Consider the following 8181-nt stretch of genomic DNA (forward strand, 5'->3'; position numbering starts at 1 on the left):
TAACTAAATAATTAATAATATGAATCACATATATTGTTATGATAATATTTGCTCCCATTGACTCACACTGTAGACAAATTGTTAAGGGAACAGGAAGTCAGATTTAATTTTTTATTTTTTATTTTTTTATTTTTTTTATTGGTGCACTGTATTCACACATCATAGTGGGATACAAACTTTTGTAGACATACATGCACACATCACCCAGTCAGCCCCCACCCGATCCCCACCCCATTCTCTCCCCATCCCTCCTTCCCATGCTTGGCTTAGTGGTTGACATCTAGTATTATAGCAATTTATCCAAAATTAAAAATGATAATCTCACATAACAGTTTCATTTGTCTGATACCAAGCTTTTGATGACTTAAAGATAGCATTTCAATATTTCTTTTTGCTTTCTTTCTTACCAGAGAATATTTTTTTTTCTATTTTTTTAGGTGAAACTATCATATATTTATATATTTATTTTTCAGAAAAAAATCAATCCTAATATGGAATATGGATTCTAGATACCCAAAACGATCTTGAAAAAGAACAAAGCTAGAAGATATATATTTTCTGATTTCAAACCATATAAAGCTACAATAATTGAAACAGTGAAGTACTGTTCTAAAGGCAGATATATAAACCATTGGAGTTAAATACAAGCCTAGAGATAAATTCTTCCCTATATTATCAAGTTATTTTTGACAAGGTTTCCACGAACATTTGGTGGTAGAAATAATAATCTTTTAACTAAATATTGTTAAAAATAATAATTACATGGAAAATAATAAAATTGGACCCTTACCTAATCCCATATACAAGTATTAACTCAAAATAGATAAAAGACCTAAATATAAATCTTAAGACTATAAACTTTTAGAAGAAAATCTGGGTCATAAAACCTCACAACATTGAAATTGGCAGTGATTTCTTGGATATAATTTCAATGGCACAGGCAACAGAAGAGTATACAAACTCCCTAAAAAAATAAAAATATTGTATATCCAAAGACAATGAAAACAGAGTTAAAAGTTACTAATAGAATTGGATAAAATATTTCTAAATGCTATATCTGAAGGTATATTAATATTCCAACTAGAAATCCTAAAAATTAACAACAATAAAGGCAAACAATACCATTTAGAGATAGGTAAAAGACTAACATAAATAATGAATCTCCACAGATAACCAATCTTAGTTGTCTGTTGGATGGAAAATCTTGTTTCTCTGGTTCTGGTGTGTGTTTCCTATTTCTTCTTTGTAGTTAATCTCTTTGAGTATTTTCTCTAGCGCTGGTTTTGAAGACATAAATTCCTTCAGTTTCTGTTTGTCATGGAAGCTTCTTATTTCTCCATCTAATTTGATAGAAAGTTTTGCTGGATAGGAAATTTTTGGCTGGAAGTTGTATTCTTTCAGAGTTTGGAATATGTTACTCCAAGCCCTTCTGGCTCTCATGACTTGGTTTGGGAAGTCTGGAGTGATTCTAATTGGTTTGCCTCTGAATGTCACTTGGCCCTTTGTTTTTGTTGCCTTTAAGATTCTCTGCTTGGCTTCCACATTGGTCATTTTGACAATTATGTGGCGTGGGGATCCTCTTCTCTGATCCTGTCTAAAGGGAGTTCTATAAGTTTCCTGGACCTGTGTATCAACCTCTTGCCCTATGTTTGGAAAATTTTCTGCTATTACTTCCTTGAAAAGATTGTTGATCCCTTTGGTATCACTTTCTTTTCCCTCCTCTATTCCAATTATTCTTAGGTTGGCTCTCTTAAAATGGGCCCATATTTCTTCAATGTCAGATTCCTGCTGTCGGATATTTTTTTCTAGATTAGAAACTATGCGTTCATTTTTGGAATGATCATCTTCTAGAGTGAGATTCTGTTCTCCATGTGGTCTAATCGGTTGTTCATGCTTTGAATTGAGGCCTTTACTTCATTAATTGCATCCTTTATCTCTTTTTGGCTCTCTCTGAGTTCTTTTCGAAGCACCTCTATTATTTCTACAGTTATTTTCCTGATTTGATCTTCTAGAAATCTCTGATTTTCTGTTTTATCGGGTTCTGATGTTGTGGGGTTGTGGGCATTCATTGCTCCAGTGTTATTCCTCTTTCCCATGATTTCGGAAGTTTGTGCCTTCTCTGGGTTCTTCCCTTGGGTCACTATGACTTCACTTAAGGTGCTCTGGATCTCGAGTCTGTAGTATCTCAGACCCCACTACTCCTTTACTGGGTTGTATCACAGAGTCTCCAACCCAGGGTGCCAGGTTGCACGTTCTCCCATGGTGTGATATCTCTGCCACCGCCACTACCCCACTGGGTCAAGTCCCAGGGAGTACAGTACTGGGATTTCTCCTCTGTGGCCCGCAATTTGACTCACTGTTCTTGAGTTCACAGATGTAGCTGTACTGGACTCGGTTAAATTGCTGCTGCTGCCGCCGGTGGCAATATGGCGCCACTGCTATGCCCTTGGCCGTGAGGCTGGCTTGTTTTTTCTTGGTTTTGAGTTCCACTCTGAGTCCCTGCAGCGTGTGCTGAGCTCAGCCACTGGGAGCTTTAGATGTTCCCTGCGCTGAAAAATCCCACCTGGCTGTTCCTCAGCGGCTCACCTCGGCTTGCTGTAGCCGTTTGGTGAACTCGCCACTGCCGCCAGCAGTATGGCGCTGCTGCCGCGGTCTCGGGCGTGAGGCCGATGTATCTCCTCTGTGGCTCTGAGCTCTGTTCTCAGTCCACTTTCTCTCTGGATCCTGGTGATTTTTTTGTTTCTCTGGTGATGGTGTTTTCTGGCTATGAAAGGCGCTGATTTTGTGGTAATGGAGATTGGTTGTTAGCGGGGCTCTTAAGCCCTGCTTTTCTCAGTCACCATCTTCCCGGAAGTTAATTTGCTCACTTTAATAATGAATATTATGCTAAATTAAGCAGTAAAAATAATTTTAAACAACCTGGTGTTGGCAAAAGAATAGATAATATAAATCAATAAAACAGAAAGTCAAGAGTCCACAAACAGATCTACCAAATATGGTCAACTGATCATCAACAACTGAGCAAAGAAAATTCAGTGGAGAAAAACAATCTTTTCAACAAATGGTGCTGGAAATCCACCTGCCAAAATACATGCATGTGTGTATATGAAGACACACACCTTGTATCATTCACAATTAGCTAAACTGGATTTAACCTCAATATTAAATATGAAACTTTAACATTTCTAGAAGATAGCATTAGGAAAAAATCTAGATGACATTGAGGTTGATGGTGAGCTTTTAAATATAACACCAAAAGTATGACCAATAAAAGAAAATGAATATTTGAATTTATAAACAATAAATATTTTATGTTGTGAGACACTGGCAAGAGAATGAAAAGATAAGACACAGAGTGAGAGAATATTTGCAATAGGCATATCTGAGGGAGGACTTCTACACAAAATATAGGTAGAACTATTAAAACTCAATAATTTAAAGAATAACCTATTACATAGTGGGCAAGAGACCTGAACAAACTAACTAAAGAAGATTCTAAGAGTAATAAATCATATGAAAGGATGTTCAATAGCATTTATTATTAGAGAATTGCAAACTAAAAATTAAATACCAAGGTACACCTATTAAAGTGGCTCAATGTTCCAAACTTGACAGTACTAAAAACAGGAAGATGTAGAGCAGCAGGACCCTCATTTCTTGAGGATAGAAATGCAAAACCAGCCTGCACTTTAGAGTTTGGCAGTTTCCTACAAAGTTAAGCATAGTCTTGTCATACAACCAAGAAATTGTGCTCTAAAGTATTACCCAGTTGGACTTAAAATCTATGTACACACAAAATCCTCCACCTAAAGGTTCACAACAGTTTTATTTATAGTCACCAAAATCTGGAGGGGACCAATATGTCCTTTAAAATTATAATGGATAGACAAACTGTGGAATAAATATGATAAAATATCTGTCCAATGGAATATTATTCTGCAACCAAAGATATGAGGTATCAAGCAAAACAGACAAAAGAGCTGTTAATGTGCACAGCACAGCACAAAAGCTGGCCTTTCTATCATACATTTCCAATTACATCACATTCTGGAAAATGATGGATCTACAGAGATAGGAAAACATCAGTGATTGTCAGAGGCTCAGCAAGGGGCAGTGGATAGGTAAAGCTCAGGGCAGAGATTGGGGTGATAGAGGCATTCTGCATGACACTATAATGTGGATACATGACATTTTAATTCTTCAAAGCACAAGAACTGAACAGCACACAGTGAGCTCATTTTGTCCCATTGTCTCATGTGTGGAACACCCACAAAAACTTAAGCTGAGTAGCAAATGTACCACGTATAGGAATATTTGCACATTTACTATGTTCTCAGAGGTAAAAACTTGGGAATTAATGGGTTGATCTATGCAAGTAGAAAAAAATACTTAGGAAGTCAGGGGCTCCCTGTCAGGAATAAACACAGTGGCAAGAGAATATAAGTGTATTTCAAAAGTATAAAACACCTCAACAAAGAAGGTAGGAAAGGTGTTAACCCAAAAGACATTAGAGATACGTGAAATTTCTAAGACAATGGCAAGAGGAACTAGTGACAAACTTAAGTTGATAAAATTGTTTCCCACTGAGAGTACAGGTTAACAATTCAAATTCTGCAAAACATGTATGCTGAGATCAAATGCTCAAGTATATGGCTGATGATAGGCCTGGGTTTCTCGCTGCAGTCAGAGGTTACAGACATGCCAGGGGAGGCTGGGTGAGCCTGTGGCCCAGGACTGGAGACAACAGAGTGCATGCTTACTTAGCACACAAGCAGAGGTTCACAGATATCATGCCTGTGTGCTTGTACATCTCCTGGAATACTTCATTGCTCTGTAAGCTGAAAGGGCCTAAAAAAATAGTATTCCATACACAATAAATACACCAGCACTCAGATCTTGGTTTCTAATTCCATTATCCAATAGGAGGAACCAAGGCTCTTTGAAGAAATAGCCGATTCCAGAAATTGAACAGGAAATATGCAACATGAGCCTGGAGCACACTGTAACACCAGAAGGCATGGAAGTGCTCAGCCACACACACACACACATGCACACACATGCACGAGTGCACACATGAGCACATATGCACATGCATTCACATGCCCATATACACCAGAAGGCATGAAAGTGCTCACACAGACACACACACACACACACATACACGAGTACACACATGAGCACATACACACACGTGTGTACATGTACATATATATGCATACATACACAGTGATGCATTGAGATGTGTGTAAGCATGACTGCCAAAACACACATGTGTGTTCATACACAATGATGGCAGTATAGCAAAGTGACTAACTGAAAGACAGCCCAGTGTGCAAAAAAGGCACAATTTTTTTTATAGAAAACTATTTATGGATTAATTTACATTAGTTACTTCCACTTCCAGTAGTTCACTAAGTGGGTAGTCTACTCTACCAGTAGGCTACCCACTTAGTGGGTTGTGGATAGAGATGTTAAGAATTTTGTTCTGAATAGGGATTTATGATTTGTTTTTGCATAGTGGGATGCTCTACCAGCTAGCTGCATCCCTAGCCCATTAATTTACTTACTTACTTACTTACTTACTTACTTACTTACGTGGTACTGGGGATTGAACCCAGGGCTGTTCAACCTCTGAGCTACATTCCTACCCCTATTGTTTTTTATTTCAAAATAAGGTCCCAGTAAGTTGATGAGGGCCTAAGTTGCTAAGACTTGTCATGAATCTGTGACCTTTTATTCTCAGCCTCCCAAGTACTGGGATTACCATTGTACACCAACATGCCTGGCTTATTATTATTATTATTTAAATTTTAATACCAAGTCTTACTAACTTGCCAAGGCTGACCTTAAACTTGGGATCCTCCTGTCTCAGGCTCCTGAGTAGCTGGAAATACATGGAAGGGACCACCATGCCTAACAGGATAAAGATTGTTTTGATGGTGTAAATGTGCTTTGGGTCATAACAGGACAGGGTATAAAATGGGGACTATGGGTGAAGGTGTGAGATGAGCTCCCCATTCATCAACATTTTTATCCTTAATAAACTGTCTATGAAACCCCTCAGCATGTGGGGGCAAAAAGGTCAAGTACACAGGGGTATCTGCTCCTTTCTTTGGGCTCTTGGTGGCTGAGGACCCTGCCATGTTGGCTCTCACCCACCCTGGGCAACAGACATTCAAGAGGACCTTGTCCCCTCTTCTCTGCTTGCTTGGGCTCCAGAATCGCCAGGATTCTGGACAGAACTGTGACACTGATCTTGATCTCTCCATAGGCAGAGTTGGGACAGCCTTCCTTCTATTGCTCCTTCTTTATATCCTTCACAAACTTGATCATGGGCCCCATCAGCTCCTCCTTGGTGATGGTCTCACTTGGAAACTTCTGCTGCAGCTCTGAACTGCAGCATTTTAGGTTTGCCCAACTCAACATGCTTGACAGATTCACCACTCTGCCTTGAGGTTTTATGAGTTGGAGCAGCCCCATGCAGACAACTCAGGTATCAATCATTACTTCTGCTTGAATGTGAAAGGATGTACGATAAACATTCTTGAAGGTGATGCCTGCATTGTTGACTAGCATGTCCAGCCTGCTATATTTCTTTAGCAGGAAATTGTGCAGGGTGTGGTTGCTCTGCAGGTTGCTGATGTCCAGCTGGTGGAAGTGTGGACTCAGCTGCTGCATGGCTGCCCAGCCTGTGCCTCCTCCCACTTATGAGCACCATGCCCCTGGAGAACTTCCAGCACAGGTTACTCATGATGGCAAAGTCGATGCCCTTGCTGGCCCAGGTGACTAGCACCACTCAACTGCTGGACAACATGGCTGGGTGTACAGCACCCAGATGGCACAATTTGAGCAGTAAAATAAGGTAGCATTGGATTATATATCTAAAAGAAGCAAATATTATGACTCCATATGATATAAATAAATGTTTGGAAAATTAATAAGTAAAGGAGAAGATCAAAGTTCCCATGCAGAAGATTTCCAAGGGAGTTTCTCAGAGACTCCACATGAAGGAGGGGAGTATGACTCCAGGCATAAGCATCTTACCTGGCACAGCATGGATGAAAAGAAGAGTCTTCTTCAGATGCCAGCAGTCACAGCCATGGGGATGCTTGTGCCCTGATAGGGGCTACTGGAGGTGCCAGCAGGCAAGAAGACCCTTCTGGTGGTCAGTGTTGACTTGACTATCCATGATGTCCAGTTGGTGGATCAAATAGTGTCTGTATGTTTCTTTGAAGGTGTTACAGATTAACATTTACAGTCATATAATTTTAAGTAAAAAGATTACCCTCCACAATATGGGTGGGCCTCACAAGTTAGTTGAAAGATGTAGGAGTAAAGCTGTGCTTTCCTGGAGAAAGAGTTCTGCCTCAAGATGGGAATACCATATGTAATGCCCTGCCTGAGTTTACAGCCTGCAAGCTTCAGCCTGGACAGCCCCCATGATTACAGGAACAAATTCCCTAAAAATAAACCACTCTATACATATATTTTTTTCTCTGGAGAACTCTGACTGAACCCAGACTGATAGGTCGCTACCATTACAAGGAAAACATCAAGGATGGAGCCCTCTGCCTGTGGCAAGGACTGCCTAGGGCAGGGTGTAAGGAGGAGAGAATAAGATAAGAGGCCAAGGGGAAGGGAGACACCAGGAGGCACTTGGTGAGGACAGAAGGGAAAGGGGCTAGGCTAGAACTGGGGCCAACACTGGCATCAGACTGTCATTTCAGATTTTATTCTAACTGTAAACAAAAGCTATGAACACTTTATGGAAATGGAAAAGCAAGATGGCATGCAAGTCTATAAAGTTACTACAGTAGTCCTGGCAAGATATGGTTTTCTGAAGACTGGTTTTGTGCTAGGGATGAAGACAACATAAGATGTATGTTGTAGATAAAATTAACAGAATTTGTTAATCTCTGGAGGGAGATATAATTTACTGAGATGTAATGTTAAAGAAGAGCCAAGTTTAGCCAGGCATGGTGGCACGTGCTTGTAATCCCATTACTGGGAGACTGAGGCAGGAGAATCGTGCAAGTTCAAAGCCAGCCTTGGCTACTTAGTGAGACCCTGTTTCCAAACAAAATATAAAATAGGTGTGGGAGTATAGCCCGGAGGTAGAAAGCCCATGGGTTCTATCCTCAGTACCACAAAAAAAAAGAAAGGAAGAAAGAAAGAAGAAAG

General features: G+C 39.9%; 1 pseudogene across 1 annotated transcript; it reads right to left on the bottom strand.

The window, feature by feature from the left end:
* Nucleotides 1–5957: 5957 nt before the first annotated feature.
* Nucleotides 5958–6678, bottom strand: LOC308265217 (carbonyl reductase [NADPH] 1-like; annotated as a pseudogene). Its single transcript has one exon. The product of its transcript is annotated as a carbonyl reductase [NADPH] 1-like (transcript).
* Nucleotides 6679–8181: the final 1503 nt, after the last annotated feature.

The sequence above is a fragment of the Muscardinus avellanarius genome (genome assembly GCF_963383645.1).
Source record: "Muscardinus avellanarius genome assembly, chromosome: 7".
Classification (NCBI taxonomy): domain Eukaryota; kingdom Metazoa; phylum Chordata; class Mammalia; order Rodentia; family Gliridae; genus Muscardinus; species Muscardinus avellanarius.